Below are 25,086 nucleotides of genomic sequence, written 5' to 3' on the forward strand. Positions count from 1 at the left end.
GTAGCAGTTGCTATCGTGCTCATTTTTCTCCATATATCTTAAATACTGATTTAGAATGGTTAACTAAACCATCATTCTATTTATTAAATTTTTGTTCCTACATTACTTACATTATGTCTCTTCTCTGCTTTTAAGCCACCAATCTTCCAGTCGTTTTTTGCTAGTTTCCACCGCCGGTTTATTCACCAGGCCACTGCTATCTCTAAACTCCAGAGCTTCAGGAACAGTGATTGCGCCTGTATCAACTTCCGGATGGATACCATTACATCGAGTATAATATGGTCAATTGTTTCACTGGAGTTTCCACATACAGCACATGCGTCATCTCCATTGTTAAATTTCGTTTTGTAGCTGCGTGTTATAAGGCACCCTGATCTAGCTTCAAAAAGTAGGGCACTGCCTCTTGAGTTATCAAAGAAATCTTCCTTCCTGATCTGCATTTTCCACTTACGGTATAATTCCACACTCTGTTTCTTTTCCATCGAATTTATCCAATTTTTTCCTTCTGTGTTTTTCACCTGTTGCTTAATGTTCTTTATTTCTCCGTCCTTGTGACTAGCATACTTACTAGTTAGTTTCCTAGTTCTTTTCCTCCATTGTGAGTCCACGCTTTTTAAGTACAGGTATTTAAATACTTTAGGTACCCATCTGTTACTGTCCAATTTCCTCAGGCGTTCCTCATATAATATTTTTCTCTGAGCTTCCCGTACTTCGAAAGATGCCCAGCCCATATCTCCCTGTACCGCGTCATTTGTAGTTTTGCCGTGGGCACCTAGTGCTAATCGTCCAACGGATCTCTGATTTGTTTCTAATGTCGACTGTACCTCTAATTTTATGCACACAACCGCATTTCCGAAAGTAAGTCCGGGCACCATAATTCCTTTCCAAATACCCCTCAAAACCTCATACCTATTGTATCCCCACAATGCCTTATGCTTCATTATCCCGGCATTCCTTCGCCCTTTGGCCTTAAGTGATTGCTCATGCTTTCCAATGTATGCCATTCCTTCGTTTACCCATACCCCCAGATATTTATATTCAGCTACTCTAGGTATTTCATGGCCTTGTATTTTAAGACCCTGATCAGTTGAGCCGTTGACAATCATCAGACCCGACTTAACTGCGCTGAAATTGAAGCCTAGAGGGTCCCCTTCGTCTCCGCAATACTTAACTAGAGTTTGCAATTCTTCCGGACTCTCAGCTAGCAGCACAATATCGTCTGCATACGTCAAATCGGGGAGGCGCTGCTCTACCGCCTTTCCACCTACTCTATATGATAGGTAGAGTCCTCTGAGCAGCGTCACCTGGCGAAAGATAGCGGAAATATTGTAAAAAGAAATAATGGCGGGTGTAAAGCGCACTGCATCCGGATGCAATTTGAACATGCTGATCTTGTCGTGCGTCCTGTTCGCGAGCATTTTGTTGAAAGTGTCGTTTCACTAAGAGAGTGTTACCGAGCACTCCCTGATCCACCAGAATGGATTACCTTGCTTGATGTTTTGGTGTCGCTGAGAGAATTTTAATCCGTGTTTGCCGAAGCCTGGCTTATGCGTTTATGCACTGTATTTCTGATTTCACTTTCAAATGTCAGTCGGCAATAAAGAAAAAAAAATTCCATGGCGCAATGGTCGGCAATAAAGAAAAAAAAATCCATGGCGCAATGGATTGACACTACATACCTCAGCAATAAGCGACTAAATAATCTGTTCAAATCCTGTAATAGCAACTTTTTATTTTTTCGTTTTGTTGTTTTAAAGCAACATTAAATTAAACTACCAAGAAATATTTTAAAAAGAAATAATAGCGGGTTTAAAGCGCGCTGCAGCCGTTGCTTCCATGGCGCAATGTCGCACACGACGAAACGCCCCCTTGCACAAGTTATTACTCCACTGCTATGCCTACACTTTTCCTCAGGAAAAGACAGCAACCTGCCGACAAACCGACTGCATGGTTTACGCAAACATTGAAGCGTGACCGAAAACCAAAACCATATTATCTGTTTGCTGCTCATCCTCAACCTTTGTTTCTTGTATGGCTACGATGTCTAAATCTAGTTCGCTCAACAAACGGTTCAACTGCACTTGCTTCCGTCTCGAGGCGAGCCCTCGGAAGTTTAGAGTGCCCACTTTTAGCGGTTTTTTTCAATAAGCCATACTCTAAACCCAGCTAACAAACAATGACTAAAGGCTCACGTCTTCAGTCTCTCGTCGCTCACTCGCGACGAGGACCGCAACGCGGTTTGCGATAAGGCTAACTTGCATTTCTTAGCGCCTTCCACCCTCCACTGCTTTTCTAGTCGACGCAGTTCCCGTTCTGCAGCTGGTACCTTTTCGTAGTCTCGTGGTCTCTTCATGGAAGCGGTTGTCATATCCATCGGGGACTCAGCAACGCTTCCTTCCGAAGTGCCTTTTACTGTTGGCTGATCTGACGACATAGCAGCCTCCTCCCCATTTCCAGTCGTTTCTGCAGCGGGTTCGCTAACTTGCGTCTTCCCTCCGCCGGTGGTGTGCTCCGGCTGTTGGACATCAGGTTCCTCTCCGGGGCAGGGCTCCAACGCTCTCCAGTTCCTCCTGGTCCATGATCAACTCGCTCCCGTCGTCTTGAGGGGGCACAATACTCGTGGTCACACGGGCATACGTGCGGACGCATCCCTCCCGGTCGTGCCTGAAGATATGACACGAACTACATCTCGGAGTGCGGCAATCACGTCTAATGTGGCCTGTCTTACATCTTCAGCATATTGGTGGCCTTCCAGGCACCACCACTAACACAAGCCTTCCGTAAAACTTGTACATGTGGGGCAAATCATCGATCGAAAGCCCCTCTTTGAGCACTATTTTTACTAGCCGAGTTGTCGATTCGGCCTCTTCAAAACCCGGGCTGTTCCACTGTTCATAAGTGACTTCTTTCACATCTCCAAAGTCTTCGAACGCCCTCTGCACCACTTCACTCGAAACGTAGAAAGGCACCCAGTGCACCTTGAAAACCAACTCACGCTTGTTCGGGTCGATGACCGCACAGTAGCGTCTCTTCACTTCTAGCGCGCTTTATTTCAGCAGGTGTTCCTTCGCTTCCTCAATCTTCATCTTCAGCTTCCAGATATGAGACATTTGGAAGGGTCCAATGCCAGCCACGTAGGGTAGTACACCTTTGCGGTGAGGGTGGTGGTCCTGTATGCACCAACGACATAAAAACAACGGCGCGATTTTTTGAGCAGTTGGTGCCCTTCCTTAAATGCAGTCGTGCGCCTATATTTTAGGGAGATTTCAACTGTGTTGTAGACTCTAAGGATCGTTTGAATAGAAATATTGGAAAAGACCAAAGTGCCCGATTGCTGAAGTGTGTCCTCAATGAGTGCAGCTTAGAGGACGCAACAGTCCGTTTGAATGGTGAGAAACGTGTGCATTTCACACATTTTCAAGGTAGTAGTCACGCGCGATTTGACAGAATATATGTGTCGCCAGAGTTTTCGCCTGCCTGTGAACAGTATGAAGTGAAGCAAGTGTCATTTAGTGACCATTGCTTAGTTACGGTCACGCTGGGCGGAACGAAGCAGTGTAAATCAAAAGTGAACTGGGACTTATGGAAAATAAAATCGAGGCTTACAGAAGACGAACTATTTTTAAGAAAAGTTAAGGAAAGCATTGATATTTTTTATGAGAGCGAAACAGGCTGTATTGAATCCTGGGAACGATTTAAACAGGAGGTTAAAATGAACGCAATTGAGCGCGCTTCCACTATTAAGTATGAGGAAAAGAAAGAAGAAAAGCAAAGGCAAGAGCTCTTAAAATATTTAGGGCGTGAAGAAGAACGAACGCCGGGTATGTTCATGCATGATATAAAAGGCATCAAAGTTAGGCTAGAAGCTTTGGATGCCGATAAGTACAGAGGCGCTGCGATAAGAGCGCGCACGGAAAAATGGCTCGGTGGCGAGGCGCCAACAAAACGCACCCTCGCTGGTGAAAAGCGATATGCGCGCGCGAACGAGATAACGGTTATTGAATACAAGGGGCAGAGGCATGATGAGCAAGATGGAATTACGAGCGCCTTAGTGGAACATTACCGTGAGCTGTTTTCGAGCAAAGCACAAAGTGAAGAAATGTTTAGAGATAACTTTTTGCCTCTGATGCCAATATTAGGCAAAGAAGTTACTGAAGAGTTAGAGAACGAAATAAGTGTGGAGGAAATAGAAAAGGCCATTGATGAATTGAATGTCGGAAAGTCGCCGGGTCCAGATGGTTTGAGTGCGGCCTTTTACAAGAGCCTTAAAAGTGAGTTATCTATCATGTTCTATAGGCTTTTCAAGGAGTGCTTTGATGTGGGTTATCTGCCACCGTCGTTTAGCAACGCGCATACGGTCTTGGTTCCCAAGACTGATGAGCCAGCCATGCTTTTAAAAGTTACAAGCTATAGACCGATCACGTTAACAAATGTTGATTGTAGAATTCTGATGTAGGTGTTAGCTAAGAGATTGCAATACATTATAAAATATATTGTTGGACCTCATCAAACATGTGGAATAAAGACCAGAAGCATATTTAATAATATTCATGTAGCGCGTAGTGTGTTCGAGTGCTGCGATGCTCTAAACAGGCGAGTGGCCATGGTTCAAGTTGATTTCTAAAAAGCATTCGATCGTGTGTCTTATGAAATATTGTACTGTTTGTTGGAACATATTGGTGTTGGTGCCGTTGTATTGAAAGCAGTTAAAAGGGCTTATGCATGTTGTTCTACACGCCTTATGATTAACTAGTTGTTATCTGAAAGAATAGATGTAAGAGCATCTGTGCGGCAGTGTTGTCCACTGTCTCCTCTCCTCTTTGCTATATATTTGGAACCATTGTGTAGAATGGTAATTGCTAACGAATACATCCGTGGTTTTAAGCTGGGAGTATGTGAAGTGAAAATATTGGCATACGCTGATGATGTGGCGCTTTTTTGTGAAGATCGCGAAAGCGTTTCGGAAGCTTTGAAAGTAACACAAAGGTATTGCAGGCAGACTGGTAGTGCTGTTAATTTAAAGAAAAGTTTCGGAGTCTGGCACGGGGAATGGGAAGTGGAACCGGAAAATTTCTGTGGAGTAAGATCGGCTACGAAGGCCGGAGTTTATTTGGGAGTCCCATTGGACAAATGCGGGGAAAATGCGAATTACTGGAATGAAAAAGCGGAAGAAATACGGGAAAGGACGAAAGGATGGATGGGGCGTAACCTATCTATTTTCGCCCGTGCGACTGTATGCAATACCTGTTTGGTGGCAAGAGTAATGTATTTGCTTAAAGTATTGTATTGTGCTCGAAGCAATATACAAAGGTTCCATCGTGTATTTGCGGTCTTCATTTGGTCGTCCAACTGAGAACGAATTAGCAGAGATAATCTCTTTCGGCGAGTTAAAGACAGAGGGTTGGCTCTAATGCATCTATATGTGCGGCAGATGGTTTTAAGGTCCTGAGAACCTTTATGCAAATCATTCTATCCAGTGCAATTCCAGAGTTTATAGTCTCTTCATGCTCTGCTCGGGGATACACTGTGTCACGCTTCCTGTGAGAAGTGGTGTGGTCGTTCAAGTTTTTGCGCGTGAGGTACTCTGTAGAGTATTTAGCGACGGTAACACCTAAGCGACTGTACAAGGATCTTACTTCACAATTGTTCCCAGCTCCATTGTACAGAACCTTATACTGTGAAGGCCCAGGGAAAGATGTGCTCAAACGAGTTAAAAACATGACTGTTGCACCGGGCGTAAAAACATTTTTTTTTTTTAAATTGCATACAGGAACCCTCCCAGTCAAAACATGGATGGAAGAAAAGGGCCTTTTTGTACCTTGGGGCTCAAACTGTCTACTATGTTGGAAGCCTGAAACAGTTGAGCACGTGTTCCTGGATTGTTGGGATGCGCTGTTTTACTGGGATGGGTTACAAAGGACACTCAAAAAAAAACCTGCCATTGACGCCACGTGGAATTCGGTACTTAACAACTTTTAATGATGATTTTCAGTATGACCTCATCATGCTATTGGGCCTTCACAGTATTTGGAGGAGTAGGATGGCCTATAGACACTGTGATGTCGATGCACGATCTGTATGTGATTATTTTGTTGAACAAGTGTATAAACTAAAAGAAATTTTGAAGCAGCAAGACGCTGCGGAGGAGGCCTTGAGTCTGATGGGCGAACTTGTGGTAATGAAAGTCCATTAGACACGGTTGTCAGTCAAGGGGTATGGCAACCATGATTTTTTACTGATGAATTTGTACCAATTCATGCAATAAAGAAAAAAAAAGCTTCCATGGCGCAATGGATTGAGACTACTTACCTCAGCAATAAGCGACTAAACCATCTGTCCGAATCCTGTAATAGCAACTTTCTATTTTTTCGTTTATGTTGTTTGGTGCCAGTACAGTACACGGCCTGACGCCGTGTATGTTGATGCGGCACCCTGCCTCTCGCATGCAGCCTATGCCCTGGCCACTGTCTCTAATACACGAGCCCCCCTTTCCGTCGCCACTATCCATGCTCTCACTTCCACTGCCGCAGAGGAAGCAGCCATCGCCCTCGCCATTGCCAGCACATCAGCCCTTTTTATATTTAGTGACTCTAAGACCGCAGTCCGCAACTTTGCAAAGGGTAGAATCTCTTCCTCTGCACTCAATATCCTTAAGCATTCCTCCCCCCCTTCCCAATATATCCAACTCTTTTGGGTTCCGGCTCACGCGGGGTACCCTGGAAATGAGGCGGCAAATTCTATCTCTCGCGAGGTGACCGACCGAGCTGGCCCCCTCCACCCCGGGATGGACACGCGTGACTCCCTCCTCACCTTCCATGACATCACCCTCCACTACCGCAACTTCCGATTATCCCTCCCTCCCCCTCACAAGCCCCTATCTAAAATCGAACAGAATACGTGGCTCCATTTACAGGCCCACACTTTCCTCTCCCCTGCACGACATGCCCTTATTCACCCCGGTGCCTTCTCGCCCCAATGCACGCTTTGCAGCTCCCCCCCCCCCCCCCCCCCGAGCAGACTATGCTCACATTCTTGACTCTTGTCCGGCGCACTTTCCCCCCGTCTCCTGGTAAATAAACAGCCCGCAGCTGTGGGAGGCTTCTTTGGCCAGCTCGGAGCCGTATATTCAACAGCGGCTTACGACCTGGGCAGCGGAAGTCACCGCCAGGCGTGACCTAGATGCCACGACCAGCAGCCGGAAGACCATCCACGGAACGGCGGCAACATAATTTTTTTTTAATTTTTTTTTTTTTTTGCCGTCACTGAATAACGTTTGTACCGCCACCACCACCACCGCCGCCTCGTGCCGACAGAAGATAAAATAGAGAAGAAAGAAAAGGAAGAGGAAGAGAAATACGCGCGCCGCAACAACAGCCGTCGTCCACCACCGAAACGGTGGCCGGTGCAATGACGGCCTACAACAGATAAAAATTTGGTGACGGCCTACAAGAGATAAAAATTGGGTGGCTGGCTAGCCCCCGCCGCAAGCGTCCTTTGAGACTCCGTCCCAGCCCCGTAGAGCCAGGCACACCCACCCTTCACAACTTCCGCTCTCCTTAGGGTTGCTTTGAGATGTCAGCGCATGTTACAGATACCCGGGTGGTCGAAATTACACCGCATACCTCCACTACGGCACCTCTTTCTCTCTCTCCACTTTCACACCCACTTTCCTCCCTTCCCTTACGGCGCGGTTCAGACGTTCACAACACGTGTGACAGATACTGGGCTTTTTATGTTCTGTGAACAGATTATTGCTGTTATTTTTATTATTATTATTATTATTGTGGAGCTTATTCTGATCCTGGGTGGAGTTAACTGCCGCAGCGTCGGCGAAGAGCACGCTCAGTCTGCTACTCTTCTCCAGTAGCCATGGTAACGACGCATGCGGACAACTGGAGCCTCACGGCCACCATGAAATGCTGGACTGGGTAGCATAGTGTAGCTCTCGCTACAAAATCAATCAAGACAATATATTCTCACATGACATAAGACTCCTAAATAACATGCCCGGAACGTACTCGAATCAACTGAAATCACTCCTTTAGCAGCTTGCAACTTACAAGGTAGCTAGACATATTTTTATACCAAGAAAAGCGGCGCCCTTGTAGCATATCAAAGAGAAATATTTTGAGAGACTACCAACTGTTTCATGGCGTCATATAAACTGACCGTTAGCGGGCACAGTTATGCCAAAGGAGCGTTCGGAATAGCGGCCAATGTTTGCAGCGCTTTTGTGGCAAGTTAAGGAAGCAGTGTCTCATTTTAAACATAGGTGGCCTGCGAGAGTGCCCTACATAATTCTTGCAGATTAGAGGCGCTTAACCATTTCCTTACCGTACCCGGTAAGCATAGTTAACCCGCTAACGATAATTTCACGCGACCATGTCGGAGCCTTCCGCTTCGCTTTCGGATGCGCTGCGCCATTTGGCATGCAATCCGACAACTTAAGGGTAGCTAACATTGTGTATCGTGTGCTTAGAAAAAGTTTTATTAGATATTAGACGTTCACATTAGACATTCACATGAGCGGCGACAAATGACCAAAACTCTGCCTTGTAAGATGGAAGGAAGGATGCACTAGGTGCGATGCTCCTGTTAGGGTACAGACCTCAAGCTGCGACCATCATCATCCTACGGCTACCCCAGGCAGGGCATCCCGCACCATAAGAGTTGGGGTTTTTTTTTGTTTCGGGGAGCGGGCTTTTCCCAGCCAAGGGGCTCAAGCAATCTGGCCTGTTCCCACCGGGGTGGGGTCGCAGTGCAAATGCACCACGTCCGCACCACCCCGGTGGGTCGAAGCCTGACACGAGCATGTCTTCTAATATCTCACTTCTAGCATTTCATTTTCTTGTTTGAAGATCACCATGGGGTATCCCCATTCTTCAAAAGACTTCTTTCTCCCTAAGTGGCGTCTCTCTCTCTCTAGGTGCAACCATAGTGCTTTCCTGATTTTGGCCTTGACTTCATGTAGGCTCGGAGTCTTGTTCGAGTAGGCCGCTTTGCAGCGGGCCAACCACACCTGATAGTTGACCTCTGCCAGTATCAAGACAAACTGCCGGCGTCCTTCCTTTAGAAGCGGGTTGAAGTAGCGCACGGTGGGGTATGGGATACCGGGGAGGCCGCACATATCTCTCAGAAGCTCTAGGAGTGCTGCGGGAATTAGGCAGTCAAGAAAGATGTGCTCCGCTGTCTCTCGGGCCAAGCAGAAGGGACACAGGTCAATCATTCCTGACGTCGCAGGGACGAAGGCACGCCTTCTGATTGGTAAGATGCCTCTTGCGAACCTCCACATCAGGGAGGCTTGGCGTGCATGGAGGAAGTGGGCGGCTATGTACTGCCAACTGGGTCTTTCTGCACATAGCATGTAGCTTGATAGGCGGGCAGGATACTGTGTACTGGCTGACATACTGCACATTAGTTTCATTGAAATGCAAAAAAGGACCGCTTGAAAACATGAACTGTCGCGACTTTGCTTAACTGTTGCTTTTATCGACACCCCCAGCAGCACCGAGTTTGAGCCTACTGTTTTTACCGTCAGAATTAGGTTTTAGCAGCGACAACGACAAAAACTAGGTGGCAGCCTCGCAGTACGATCTCCGGTTAAGTTTGTTTTCGTAATTTGCCCAGTTCTGCATGTCGAGTTATTATCTTATAATATAATAATAATAAGGAATACTATTCATTTTAGGATTGTAGTTTTTCTTCATCTTAATTGGTTCACGGGAAAGGAAAGGCGCAGTATCTGTCACACTTGCTATGTGGACACCTGAACCGCGCCGTAAGGGAAGGCAGGAAAGTGGGAGGGAAAGTGGAAAGAGCGAAAGGGGAGCCGTAGTGGAGGACTAAAGAGTAATTTCGACCACCTGGGGATCTTTAACGTGCGCTGACATCGCACAGCACAAGGACGCCACTTCGTTTCGCCTCCATCGAAACGCAGCAGGCGAATACCATTCTAAAAAAATGGAACGAAATCTATTGCGCGAAATTTGTGCGACAGATATGTCATACTCTGCGAGAATTCGCGAGATCAATTTTTCTTTAGCATTCCTGCCATCTGCAATCCCATATTTCAAACCGCGCCAAGGAATGCCACGCGACACCAGCGATGACGTACCGTCCAAACTCACACCTGCTTGATAAAGTGTGACATATACTGCGCCTTTCTTTTCCTGTAAACCAATTATAATTATATGCAGCACTGCCATGAACGCCGATACGAAGCAAACGATGAGAAGTACAAGATAGGAGAAGAAGGGTAGGCGTTCGCCAGTCTCCCCTTAAGAGACATCTAAGAGACCCTTTTTAAAACATATAATGGCCAAAAATTAAACAGCACTGGAGAGTCTGCATTGGTGTGATGCGAAAGCACGGATGCTGCTGTTGGTTGCTTCTGGTTGCTTCTAGTTGCTTAATTAACTTTTTGTTTCCTCATTTTATTGTTTGGTACTTTCAAATTTCGCGCCAATCTCTTCCTTTGCCCTTTTTCGGCTCGACTTCTGGTTGCGTGACGTCACATCATCTAGCTCACATTAATTTACTTGTTTGCCCATTTTAGTCAATTATTGTGAGGTAGATAATTTACTTGTTTACCCATTTTAGTCTCCCCGCCGGGGTGGCGCAGTTGTTTCGGCGCTCGACTACAGTTCCTAAGGGTGCAGCATCGAATCCCGGCCTCGGCGGCCGCTTTTCGATGGTGGCAAAAAGCAAGGCTCCCGTGTGCTGTGCGATATCAGTGTACGGTAAAGAACCCCAGGCTGTCGAAATTTCCGGATTCTTCCATATGGTATCTCTCATAGCCTAATTCGCTTTGGGACGTTATACCCCACCAACCAAACCAAACATTTTAGTTTTTGGTACTTTCAAATTGCGCGCCAATCCTTTGCTATGCCCTTCTTTTCGGATCTACTTCCGGTTGCGTGACGTCTCATTTTTGACGTTAGAACATCTACGGCACCCCTTTCCCTCTTTCCGCTTTTACTCCTACCTTCCTCCCTTCGCTTACGTGCTGTTCATGTGTCCACAGAACAAGTGTGGCAGATACTGCGCCTTTCCTTTCCTGTGAACCAGTTATTCTAATCAATCACCAAATAAGCTTATTGGCGTAATTAATTTTTCGCCAACAACATTACGTCACCCTCTATCGATTGACGCCAATCATTAACCTCGACCACTTCTCAATTACTCACAACTGCTGCTGAGACGATTTTGCGGACACGTTCTGCGCACATGGCCTGCGAACACGGCCTGCGAACAGGCTCTGCTGACACAGTCTACACACAGAAATGTGTGAACATAGCGAAGGATTGCTTTCGAAATAATAAGAGGGCCAACATGTATTTTCCGAGAAAAGTTATCACACTTCTTTCTTTTCATGTAAAGTCAGCATCAACCTTGTGTAGAGCGCTCGAGCAAGACATATCGGGCTACAAAGCCGAAAATATGGCGGGCGCAATGACGGCCTACAACAAACAATCAGCGACAGGCTAGCCCCCGCCGCAAGCGACAGTGGCCTACCTGTCCCAGCCCCATCAGGGCCAGGAGCAGCCACCATCGGTCTCCTCCTCCGAACATGCATCTGCACAAAAGCCCAGGCTCCAGCTCCGGACTTCTGGGCTAGGTGCTAGTGTCTATTTGGTTGCGGCCACGGTGGTTGCGGCTATCTCTTGTGGTTGTGGCTGTAGCAAGAAGCTAAAGAAAATGCACAGGCCTGCTACTGGCTCTGTAGCTGAGCCACCTCCGCTGCCTCGTGCGGACAGAAGAGAGAAAGTAGAGAAGGAAAGAAAGAAAAGAGGGAGAAAAAGACGCGCGCCGCAACAACAGCCGTTGTCCACCGAGGTGGTGAAGGGTGGCAGTTCCTGGCCCTACGGGGCTGGGACGGTAGGTCAACGCCGCTTGCACCGGGGGTTAGGCAGCGACCGAATTTTTATCTGTTGTAGACCGTCATAGCACCGCCACCGGTTAGGTGGTGGACGACGGCTATTGCGACGCACGTCTTTCTTCTTTTTCTTCTCCATTTTCTCTTCTGTCTGCGCAAGGCAGCGGAGATGGGTCAGCTACAGAGCGAGTAGCAGGCCCGTGCATTTTCTTGTCCTTCTTCCTACAGCCACAACAAGGTGGCTCAGCTACAGAGCAGGCCCGTGTGTTTTCTTTTCAACAACCGTCGTCCACCACCAAAGCAGTGGCGGGTGCAACGACGGCCTACAACCGATAAAAATTGGTGACAGGCGAGCCCTATGCCGCAAGCGGCGGTGACCTACCTGACCCATTCCCATCAGGGCCAGGATTAGCCAACCTTCACTACCTCCGCTATTTGTGGCTCCACTCTCACTTGAGTGTTGCTTTAAGAACCTACCAGCTGCTGCTATATCTGGCCTTATTTACAGGGATGTGTGCTTGGCATGGTGCGAGACCAGGTGGGTCGTATGGTCCGCCGGGTCTCCAACGAGTGGGGCGGATTACGAAGCAAAGATGCACCGCCACTTGCCATTGCTTTTGTAACGAGCAGACTCTTCTACTCGACCACCTACTTGTACTTGCGTAAACACGATGATGATTAATTGGAGGCCATCAACCGGAAAGTCATCAAGCGGGCTCTCGACCTTCTGGTCAGCACGTCCAACCAGAGACCTCTGGCCGTGGTGAACGCCTTCTGGTAGCTACGAGAATCCCATTTACTAAGCCAATACACGTGTCTTACACAGACCACGTCCGGTCGCCGCCTCTTGGACCGACTACACATCAAACATGATTGCCACATTGAGGAAAGGTAGAGAGTGCCAGAACTCTGGAGACGCGCCCTCCAGGTCCGACCCTTTCCCCGCAACATGTCCAAAGAAGACCATACCGGTCGTCGTCAGGCGCGCGCGGAATCGTTGGAGCGATACTATGGTCACCAGCAACACGTGCATTATATGGATGTTGCCGGCCCATACAACGGGGGAGGTATACGGCTGCAGTCGTACACAACACAAGCACGGTTAACAGGATAACTTTCAAATCCTACAGCACAACTCACGCGGAGGATATTGCTATCGCTCTGGCTCTCAGTATTCCCTAGTCGAAACACATCATCACCGAATTGCGAGGGGCCTGTCGGAACTATAGGCTACGATACTCTCCCCCGCTTGCCCGGCGTATACTGCAATCTAGCTGCCAATACATAGACCTAACTCTGCATAACCTCATTTGGGCACCCAGTCACCAGAAACACAAGGAAAACGACCGGCCGATCTGGCTGCCCGCCCACTCTCTCTCCGGGCTATCTCCCTGTCCTTGGAAGCCTACTCCCAATTAGACAATCTGGCCCTTACATTCCAAGACATCACCGATTACTACGAGGAGGAGCGCAGGCGCTACGTGGCCCAATGAAAGGGACTGTATCGCGCAGACGAGTGCCTCCTCATCAAAACTTTAACCAATACAATACTGTACCTGGCATTGCCTAAACATTTCAACCCGTCCTTTGGTGGTGCGTGCCAGTACTGTGGGAAGGTGGCTGACACCTTCCACATGGTCTGGGCGTGCCAGTCAAGCCCATTAACAGGACTGGGAGGCTGCCCTGCTCAAGACCTCAAGCCTCAAAAGGCCTTAGTTCAAAAGACGCGGGTGGCGTTGCTTGCCAATGGGGCCCCGGAATAGGGGCTCCAGCTAGTATTGTTGTTGTGGCTGTTGTAATAAGGAAAAGAAAATGCACGGGCCTGCTACTGGATCTGCGCCGCATCCGCTGCCTCGTGCGGACCGGAGGGAAAATGGGGAAGAAAGGAGATGTAGAGAAAGACGCGCGCCGCAACAACAGCCGTCGTCCAACCCCGAAGCAGTGGCGGGTGCAATGACGGCCTACAACCGATAAACTCGGTGGCTGGCTAGCACTCGCCGCAAGCGGCGTTGACCTACAGTACCTGCCCCGTAGAACCAGGAACTGCCAGTTTCACCACCTCCACCCCTAGTATTGTGAGGGGAGGAGACAGATACGTCTCAAACCCAAACACCTCGCTGTAACAATTTAATTCTTAATAAATGTTTTAACCACCATCTCCCTAGTGCTCTACACAAAGGTCGACTGTACAAGTGTCGCTTTGCATTTTTTCGAACGTTTCGTTTTGTTTATCGAGTTTAAGGTCTCAAAGCGACTCAGGCTATGAATTCTAAAGCGCACTTTGGACCACTGAAGTGCGATGAGGCGAAATCCTTATAGCGCGAAGGATTGTAGTCGCACTATAGCACCTCTACCTCCCTCTTTTCTTTTACTCCTACCTTTCTTCCTTCCTTTACGGCGTGGTAGAAGTGTCCTTGTAGAATCCGGACAAATACTGAGCCTTTTCTATCCTGTAAATCAATTTCAAACGCCGATGATGCCTGCTGTAGTAACGCCTCTAGAGATCTGGGTCTGCTTCTGTTTGCTCACTGGCGTGGCGTTCGAGGAAGCAGCAAATGAATGGCGCCGCACGGACGCCTGGACCGGACGTCCGGCGGGGTAAGTTTCGCATATGCAAGAATCGCCTGGCCCCGCCGGGGTGGTACAGTGGTAAGACGCCCGACTACTATCCGGAGTACCCAGGTTCGAATCCGACCTCTGCGGATGCGTTTCGATGGAGGCGAAACGAAGAGGCGCCCGTGTGCTGTGCGATGTCAGCGCACGTTAAAGATCCCCAGGCGGTCGAAATTACTCCGTAGCCCTCCACTACGAGTCCTCTTTCTCTCCCCTTTAACTCCCCCTTCCTCCCTTCCCTTACGGCGTGGTTCAGGTGTCCATAGACACAAGTGTGACAGATACTGCGCCTTTCCCTTCCTGTGAATCAGTTGCGGACAGAACAGAAAAAGTAGAGAAGAAGGAAAAGGAAGAGGGAAAGACGCGCGCCGCAACAACAGCCGTCGTCCACCACCGAAGCGGTGGCGGGTGCAATGACGGCCTACAACAGATAAACATTCGGTGGCAGGCTAGCCCTTATGTAACTGGGGCAGGTAGGTCACCGCCGCTTGTGATGTCAGCGCACGTTAAAGATCCCCAGGTGGTCTAAATTACTCTGTAGCCCTCCAGTACAGCTCTTCTTTCTCACTATCCACTTTCACTCCCACCTTCCTCCCTGCCCTTCCGGCGCGGTTCAGGTGTCCACAGAAACAAGTGTGAGAGATACCGCGCCTTTCCCTTCCTGTGAACCAATTATTAATATTATTATTATTATTACTTCGCCCTGAATAGGATCGAATTCGATCGCTCCTCATCTGTCAATATTTATGTTTTGAATCGGTTAGGAGTCATTTTACGGTGACAATGCCCCGCAGTATTTTTAAGATAAAATAGACCACGCTGTACAATGTTCTATATTAAAATATCCCGTTTGCGCTAAACGTTTCTGTAAGTCCTGAAACTGCACGTAAATGAATTGGGAAATGCTCAAACTAACAAGGTCTATTTTAAACTCCACATAGCTTGTTCATATCTCTTCAAACTGGCCAATACAGGACATTTTCTATCGTAATGACGTCGACGATCTCACCCCTTAGATGTTTCGAAATTACGGTGTTAAATTAGGAGCCTCCGACGCCTCACAGCTTGCTGGCTGCTTAGTTTCCCCCTCTCCTCCCCTTAGCTCGCTGACTTGGTCCCCCTCTGTCACGTGCATCCGGTGGGTCACCCGGCCCGCGGTGAAGGAATGGCCAGCGGTTGAACGCTGAATTTTATATCTAAGTGCGTGACTTGGACGGGGACAAGACAGCCGGTCTCTCGAGCAGTTCCGATTCTGATAAGGAAAATGTTTTATGGATCTTCAAAGATGCGCCGCGCGCAGATGCCCGAACAACGGAGACGGGATTAGGGGGGCGGGGGGGGGGGGGGAGCAGACCGCTACCGCTCCTTGGACCACAGATGTTGCTCCTGTTGCGCGCTGCTTTTCTTCGTTGAGTTCTTTTTCGTGTCTGTGCACTAGGCTTTAGCCGGGAGTTAAAACGCGAAACAGTTTCGGGAGAACGCATGGTGCGCACACCGTAGGCATATTATTGCAAAAGCAATGCTACGACAGCCAAATCGAGACCTCGGGTGGTGCAGCTACGCCGTGAAGAGGCGTAGCCACGGTCTCATTATAAAAAATCAGCCTGCCATGGAATTGACTTCACATTATCTCTAAGCCACAGGCAGGAGCTGCGAGCTCAGGTCACTCATTTCATATGGGAGGGTGATATCAGGATCAGCCTGTCAGAACCGTTTGCATTCTCGTTACCCCTACGACACGCAGGCATCTCCTTACGGCTTGGTTGAAGCATGACTTTATATGTGCGCTGGTAGCTTACGCTCTCGAGTCATATCCTTCAAGGATGAGTTTAAGTGTCCCCTTACTGCAGCACCTTATACTGATAGAGCGTGATAGGAATAATGTAGCAGGCAAAATAAGCTTCTGCCATTGATTTCGCAATTCAATTAGGGTTAACTAGAGCTCAAACACAACTAATGTTTTTAGGTTGGTCTAAAATCCTCGGATTGGCCACCAGAAACTGGACCGTGATTTATCCGTAGGGTGTGTCGCAAGATCTTGGCAAAACAGTTTTATGGTGATGTTCTGGCTCGAAATGGGGTTAGTGCGCTGGGTCTCGGCAGCCTCTGGACTGCCTTTTCTTCATCTGCCCTGCACTTCGTCCTGTCTTAAATAAACGGCCTTTATTCAAAAGTTCTGTTCCAACTTGCAACGTGTCGCCACACGAGCGAGCAAACGATCTTGGCCCTCTTCGTTTGACCGATGCTCTATACGATCCTCTTCATCATCACCATCCTCGCACAAAAAGCGCCCTTCAAATTTCACTTATTCGCTCTTGAATTATCAATGCTGGTGAGCACTCATTATTATACAAGCTCTGTGATGCCGTTTAAGGACTGGATCATTCCGGAGGAACCTATTGCCATATCGTGATCTTCATCATTGTACTTAATGCATCCGCGAATACCAAAGACCTCCGTACGAATCTCTTTTCAACCCTCTTGTGCGCGATTTGTAACCGTCTCATCCTAGATAACAAAGCGCAATATCACCAGCTCACCACATGTTCTTCCGTTACTGCAACACTTGTCTAATTTTAGGTTCCCAATTTGTTAGCTTCAGCGATTATTGGGAAACGAACAGTCATCTGTCAAAACACTCAGCGCCTGACAGTTTAATCATGAAAGGAGGTAGCACCAACCTTTCTATTCTGCACGTAATTATTGTCAGTTGTTTTGCCTCCTACTTTATTCTCAGTATCCGATGCGTGTTTGCTGATTTATAAAGGGGCCATTTGTACCCTTAGTATTCAAAGTAATGGATGACAAATTGTCGCTCCGCAAAAACCTCACATTGAGACGGGCGGCGACAACTTATACAAGTGTTTTGTTTTTATGAATAAGGTATACCTGTTAGAGGAACGAGTCATTTATTCTTCAGCGTACTTTACAGCGCAGGTCTTTGCCATCCGTTCCTGCGTTTCGAAGCGTCGCCGTCGGCGTTGCTCTTAGTAACCAGGTTCCTAAATAAATAAATAAATAAATAAATAAATAAATAAATAAATAAATAAATAAATAAATAAATCCCTCCTCCATTGGAAATCGAACCACCATCCCTTGGAGCCCAGCCGAGCGCTTTAACCAACTAAGCCACCTAGGGATAATCTTTATATTTATTGCCTAAGCCACCCCGGAATCGCAAAACACACATAATTCTCCTTGGCGTGAGGATGATAGTAGCAATGACAATGACTCTACAGTTATCGATATTGCCAGTGATGACGTTCTAAATGATAATGTCGGCGCATTTAGTTGATAATGAGAGTAAACGTGATCCGCCGTGTGCACCAGCAACGCTTAGGCTTTCATTTATCTCCATAGTATATTCCAAAGTGCTCTCGGAATTTAGAGCGCAGCTCTTTGGCAGCCGTTCCTGCGTATTGAGGTGTCGCTGTTGTCCCTCATAACCAGCTCCACAGCCGAGGTGGATTTCGCGTGGGCATGACTGTCGGCTGTGTAAAAGGGGAACTAGTTGTTTTGTCGGTAAAAGAATAGCACCATAGTATGGAACGTCAAGAAAAAATGAGCAAATGAAAGCGCAAAGAGTAAAAGGGGTGCCTTAGTGCAGCACTCCGTAATAATTTCGACCACCTGGGCATCTCCAAGATGCACTAACATGGGGAGGGGAGATGGTGAAGGGTGGCCATCCCTGGCCCTACGGGGCTGCGACGGTAGGTCAACGCCCCGTGAGGCGGAGGCTAGCCAGCCACCGAATTTGTATCTGTTGTGGGCCGTCATTGCACCCGCCACCGCTTAGGTGGTGCACGACTTCTGTTGCGGTGCGCGTTCTTCTCTCCATCTTCTTTTATTGCGAAAGCAATACTGCTAGCACTTTTCTGCCGTCGGTGGAGGTCGTTCCTTCGCTCCGGCTACCACGTGAAAGCGTGACGTCACGACCAGAGGAGAGCAGGGGCCCCAACTCGTCTCTTCGGCTGTAGTCGTTCCTTCGCTCGGCGCGGCGGCTACCACGTGACGGCCTCCTCGGCCCGCCGCGTGAGGGCGCTCGCTAGGAGGATAAACTAAGGCTCCTCTATTTGTTAAAGGTAGCGACAGGTCTTGATCCAGCCACCCCTCTCTCCGATAGGCCGGTTGGCTGCACGTGACCTCTTCGCCGCCAAGCTCCGCCCAAAGGGTCCAGCGGTGCTCGCTGCGCCGCTGAAATGCATGGCGGTCTGCGTGGCAGCGTGATATTGGCCGATTAGTTAAGCAAAAAGTACATCAAATGCCTTTATTGCATCTTTAGGAGTGTATATGCAGTACTTAATGTTTAAGCGGACGCAAAATATACATCTCTGAACTCAAATCCTTTGGATAAACGGGGCGCCGCAGGCGCCCTTCGCTTAGTCATGCTTGAGAAGTTGTACAAGGCGCGCAAACGCCGGAGCCGTTCCGGTAGGTTTGATGAAGAAAAGCAAGAGCGGTTGGCTAAGCAACGCGCGTTTGCCGCAGAATGGCAAGCCCGGCGGCGTTCTACAAGTTCAGTGAGCGAGACAGTGTTCAGACCAAGAGTCACTACTTCACGGACCAGCAAAGCGTGTTTATTGCTATAAACAAACAGTAGACACCATGCTGTGTCCAGAGTAAATCCTTTAGTTGCACAAAAGGCGAAGCCATGCCAAACCACCAGCACAGCCAAGCGCCGCCAGGGAGGAATTGCTTTCGCAATCACTCAGGCTTAACCAGAGCTAGGCCACAGCTAATTTTTTTCTTTCTTCTCTACTTTCTCTCATCTGTCCGCACGAGGCAGCGAACGCGCGCGAATCTGACACAGCAGCGGAGTTCTCCGACCGGTGGTTCGAAGGCGGCTGAGGGCGGCGCGGAAGTCGCATAGCACGGCACACCTGGGTGGAGGCGAAGTAGGATCAAACAGTAGAACCAGGCCTAGGCGTAGGCCCAGCAGCTCCGCCGAAGGGAGGCGTCGGTGTAAACGAGGAGGTGGTGTTGGAGTTCCTCGTAGATGACGGCTCCGGTCAGCTGCGGCACTGCACAAAGCGGTGTGTCGTGCGGCACCTTTCATTAGGCGCTTCCTCCAACACAGCAACACACAGCAAATAGAAGAAAACCCGGACAGGAGGCGTTACTACAGCAGGCATCAGCGGCGTTTGAAATTGATTTACAGGAAAGTAAAGGTGCAGTGCCTGGCACAATTCTCCGTGGACACATGCGCCGAAAGAGAAGGGCGGAAGATGCGAGTGAAAGAGAGGTAGATAAAGTTACTTTAGTGGAAGTGCAGGTGAGCAGTCCCCTCTAGACCTTTTTTTTTTATCTCTGTATGATTTGTGACCAAGAGAAGACAGCTGGAAAACTTCAAATGCAGCATGTTTTGTTAATCAACTGTTGCTTTTATCGACGCCCCTAGTAGCACCGAGTTTGAGCGTGCTCCTTTTAACATCAGATTAGGTTGTAACAGAGACAACGATGGAAACCAGGCGGGAACATCGGACTCCGCTCTCCGGTTAAGTTCATTTTCATAATTTGTCTGTTTTGCGTCCAGTTATCATTTATACAAGGAATAGTATTCATTTTCGAATGTTCGTTTTTAAGGCTAAAGCGATTCTTGGCTGATGGAACGAAATCGCTTGCGCGACATTTGTGCGCGAAATCTGTGCGCCAGATATGTCATATTCTGTGATATTTTGCGAGATTTGTTCTTGTCTAGTATTCCTGCCATTTGCAGTCCCAAACTTCAACCAACGGTTCTTCAACGCACGCCAAAGAATTCTACGCTACAGGAACGGTGACCTACCGTCCAAATTCGCACTTTCCGGAGAAAGCGTGGCAGATACTGCGCCTTTCTCTTCCTGCAAAGCCAATTATGATTATATGCAGCACAGCTACAAATGCCGATAAGGCAAACAATGAAAGGAAAACGCTAGGAGTCGAAGGGTAGGCTTTCGCCATTCTCCTTTTACGAGACATCTAAGAGACCCTTTTTAGAGCGCCGGGGTGGTGCAGTGGTAAGACGTCCGACTACTGTGCCGAAGTACCCGGGTTCGAATCCGACCTCGGCGCCTGCGTTTCGATGGAGCCTAAAAGAAGAGACGTCCGTGTGCTGTGCGATGTCAGCGCACGTTAAAGATCCCCAGGTGGTCGAAATTACTCCGTAGCCCTCCACTACGGCTCCCCTTTCTCTCTTTCCACCTTCACTCCCACCTTCATCCCTTCCCTTACGGCACGGTTCAGGTATCCACAGAGTAAGTGTGACAGATACTGCGCCTTTCCCTTCCTGTGAGTCAATTATTATTATTATTAGCCCCCTCCGCAAGCGGCGATGAAAAACACACGATGTCTACAAGGAACCAGCTAGCCCAGCTTTCTACGCCTAGTAATACTCTACACAGCATACACATGAAGACGCAGTACAGCAGGCATTAGCGGCGTTTCAAATTGGGGTGCAGAAACGGAGAGGCGCAGTATCTGTCACCAACTTGGACCGGTAGCAAAAATTAGCGAATAAACAATAATAATTGGTTCACAGGAACGGAAAGGCGCAGTATCTGATAAACATGGAACTGTGGACACCCAAGTCATAACTGCCCCGGTTTCGTAAAGCGCATGCCAGGCGTCAGTACGGTGCCTTGCATTTGGCACTTCCTCGAACGCCGCACCACAACACAGAAGATGACGCAGCACAGAAGGCATAAGCGGCATTTCAAATCGGTGAAGATGCGAGTTTCAGGATTTGCGGGCAGAGGGGCACCCTGAACCATATGACATGGGAGCATTAAGGCGAAAGCCTTTAATGGCGCATGCTGTCGTGGACAAACTGCGTCCCGCTCTTGAGGCGTTCTGCGAGGCCGAAGTAGGATGCGTCCCTCTCATCTGTAACGTCACACTTCAACGCGCGCCAAGGAACGCCACGCGACAGGAGCGATGGTGTATCCTCCAAACTCGCACTTGCTAGTGAGTGTGATAGATACTGGGCCTTTCCTTTCCGTAAACGAATTAAATTATAATTAGCACTGCAACGAATGCCGAAACGAATATTAGAGACTCTAAATTTTTCCATTCTCCAAGCAGTGCAAACAAAATTGATAGTAGAGAAGCCTGGGAGGCTTTGCTGAAAAGCCTAATCTCGGAACAACAGCTACTAGCGGTTCGACTGTCTGAAGAGGCCGCCGAGATCCAGGGGATTTTCGCCAGCATCGAAGCGGATTCTCACCTGCTACAAGGCGCCTCTCCTCTAGAGGGGAGGACCTGGAGTTGAAAAGAGCCGTTTCTGCTCGAAAATAAAGTTAATTCACTCACTCACTACAGGAAACAAAAGGCTCAGTATCTGTCATATTCCTCCGTTGACACTTTAAATAGCCGCAAGAAAAATGAAGTAGTTTGGAGCGGAAAAAGAAAGAGGTACAGTGGAAGGCTTGGGACCAACATGCAGTAGAGGCTTTCATGGGTACCGGGGCACATGGGGGTGGCAGGGAACCAAGAGGCTGACAGGATAGCTCGAGCATACACTACTTTCCGAGCACCCGACGAGTCCGCGGAACTTTTGCCAGCACCCAAGGCATACTCGGCCATACTAGAAAACTATAGAGGAAGAAGAAGGCGATATCCCCCACCACACAGTTCGCTCACCAGAGAGGAAACTGTCATATGGAGACAATTACAGACGGGTTCATACCGAAACCTACACATACTAAACAAAATGCACCCTACCATATACGCTGACAGATGTCCGTGGTGCGATGAAAAACCAACACTATATCACATCACATGGGCATGTCAAAACATAGATATGGTCCCCAAAATTCGAAACCCGGGTGCGGAGCAATGGGAGACTCTGCTGTTCAGCGACCGCTGCGAAGACCAGCAAGGTCTGGTACAGCGAGCCCAACGGGCGGCAGCAGCCAGCGGAGCCCTCGACTGAGGGCAACCGACCATTGTGAAAAAGTGGACGAAGTCGACGGAGAAGGCTCTTGTGGATCCAACAAGCAGACATCTCTGAAGACGTCCAAAAACCGCCAAATAATATAGGGCTAAATAAAGTTTTTCCTCCTCCTCCTCCTCATCGCAGTTTATAAGTCTCCTAAAATTGTAGGGCGAAATGTCTTGGCGCATGGTCGAAATCCCACGTGCGCGAGATCTGTTTGCGATATCAGTTCTTGGCATTCCGCGAGATCGGTTGTTCCTGCTATCTGTACAGCAGTATAGGGCGCACGACAACGAGCTGCCCTGCGCTGTACCGCCAATCCCACAGGGAGTGAGGAGGTGATGAAGGGTAGCTTGGTCCTGATAGTGCTGGGACAGATAGGTCATCACCGCTTGCGGCGGGGGCTAGCCTGCCACCGAATTGTAAAGGGTCTTGAATATTTGGGGGCTGGGATTTGAAAAATTCCTATGCAAAATCTACTACCCCATTCGAGCTAAAATAACGTTCACAAAGTAGCAATATATCGTCTACGTTATCTGATAAGTGATTAAACATCGGTACTTGCCTAGATTTTTCGAAATCGAGGAAGAACTGCTCTCGGCGGCGTGCACAATTATCGCACAAGATAGTCGAAACGCTGCTTTGACATGGTACGTCATCTGTCGAGCAGTGAGGCAAGCTCCATCCCGGCCGTTAGCGCGCTTGCCTCGCTGCCCGACAGATGACGCACCATGTCAAAATAACATTTCGACTCTCTTCTGCGAAAATTGTGCACGCCACCGAGAGCAGTTTTTTCTCGATTTCGGAAAATCTAGGCAAGCACCGATGTTGAATCACTTATCAGATAACGTAGACTATATTTTGCTACTTTGTGAACATTATTTCAGCTCTAATGGGGTAGTAGATTTTGCATAGGAATTTTTCAAATCCCAGCCCCCAAATATTCAAGACCCTGTATCTGTTGTAGGCCGTCATCGCACCCACCACTGCTTCAGTGATGAACGACGGCTGTTGTTGCAGCGCGCGTCTTTCTCTCCCTCTTCTTTTTCTTTCTTCTCTACTGTCTCTTCTGTGTGTCCGCACGAGGCAGCGGAGGTGGGCCCCGCCGGGGTGGTGCAGTGGTAAGACGGCCGACTACTGTGCCGGAGTACCCGGGTGCGAACCCGACCTCGGCGGCTGCGTTTCGATGGCGGCGAAACGAAGAGGCATCCGTGTGCTGTGCGATGTCAGCACACGTTAAAGATCCCCAGGTGGTCGAAATTACTCCCTAGCCCTCCACTACGGCTCCTCTTTCTTTCCACTTTCACTCCCATCTTCCTCCCTTCCCTTATGGCACGGTTGCGGTCTCCACAGAAAACAAGTGAGACAGTTACCGCGCCTTTCCCTTCCTATAAATAAATCAATAAATCAGGCAGCGGAGGTGGCTCAGCTACAGAGCCAGTAGCAGACCCGTGAATTTTTTTTCCTTCTTCCTACAATCACAACAACAACAATCCCACACTTCGAACGGACGCGCGCCAAAGAACGCTACCCGACAAGCCCGATTGTGTACCTTCAGATATCACATTCGCAAGATCACTGCAGTGAACGCATGAAAGTAAGAATAGTTGGTTCGCTGGTTTGTGGGGTTTAACGTCCCAAAGCGACTTAGGCTATGAGAGACTCCGTAGTGGAGGACTCCAGAAATTTCGACCACCTGGGGTTCTTTAACGTGCAATTACATCGTACAGCACACGGGCGCCTTGCTTTTCGCCTCCATCGAGGCCGGGATTCGATCCCGCGGCATTGGGAACAGTAGACGAGCGCCATAACCACTGCGATAAAATATCTAGTTTGATTTGGTTTGTGGGGTTTAACGTACGTCCCAACGCAGCTCAGGCTGTGAGAGATGCTGTAGTGGAGGCCTCCGGAAATTTCGACCACCTGGGGTTTTGTAACATGCACTGACATCACACACCACACGGGCGCCTTGGTTTTCGCCTCTATCGAAAAGCTGCCGCCGAAGCCGAGATTCGATCCCGCGTCCTTGTGAACAGTAGTAGAGCGCCGCAACCACTGCGCCGCCCGGCAAGTGGGAATATTGAACCACTAAAGTGCGATGAGGCGAAAGCATTTATTAATATAATATTAATAACAACTTTATTGCACCACCGCAAAGTACATGATGGCAGGATGCCTACAGTAAAGCTGCCTCTTGGGCAGCTTGACAAGGCCACAGGCACCCAGCCGTTTACTTTGCGATGTAGTGGTGAACCCTCCAATACTGCACATGTGTCACTCATCTTTCACTCCTACCTTCCTCCTTTTCATTAGAGTTCTGTTCAGCTGTCCGGAGATAATTGCAATAGACACTGCGCCTTTCCTTTCCTGTAAACCGATTTGAAGCGTCGCTGATGTCTACTATTGCACTGGCCATCTCCGATCCCCCCACCAAAATATTCTAAGCAACTCAAAGAGCACCCGCTCATAATAGCGCCAAACTTTTCGTCATCGCACTCTCGACGCGTCTTACCACTGCGCCAACCCGGCGGGGCATTCCCGGTTTCGAACTCGACCACGGCGGCTGCGTTTCGATGAAAGCGAAACGAAGTGGCGTCCGTGTGCTGTGGGATGTCAGCGCGCGATAAGGATCCCCAGGTGGCCGAAATACTCCGTAGCGCTCCACTACGGCTCCCCTTTCTCGCGG

At 48.7% G+C, this 25,086-nt stretch overlaps 1 pseudogene; it reads right to left on the reverse strand.

Annotated features, from left to right (window-relative positions):
* Positions 1-2,525: 2,525 nt before the first annotated feature.
* The window catches only part of LOC146181187 (uncharacterized), a 136,067-nt pseudogene continuing 113,506 nt past the window's right edge, over positions 2,526-25,086 (reverse strand).

Source organism: Amblyomma maculatum, chromosome 8, assembly GCF_055883805.1.
Source record: "Amblyomma maculatum isolate TAMU_Amacu chromosome 8, ASM5588380v1, whole genome shotgun sequence".
NCBI lineage: Eukaryota > Metazoa > Arthropoda > Arachnida > Ixodida > Ixodidae > Amblyomma > Amblyomma maculatum.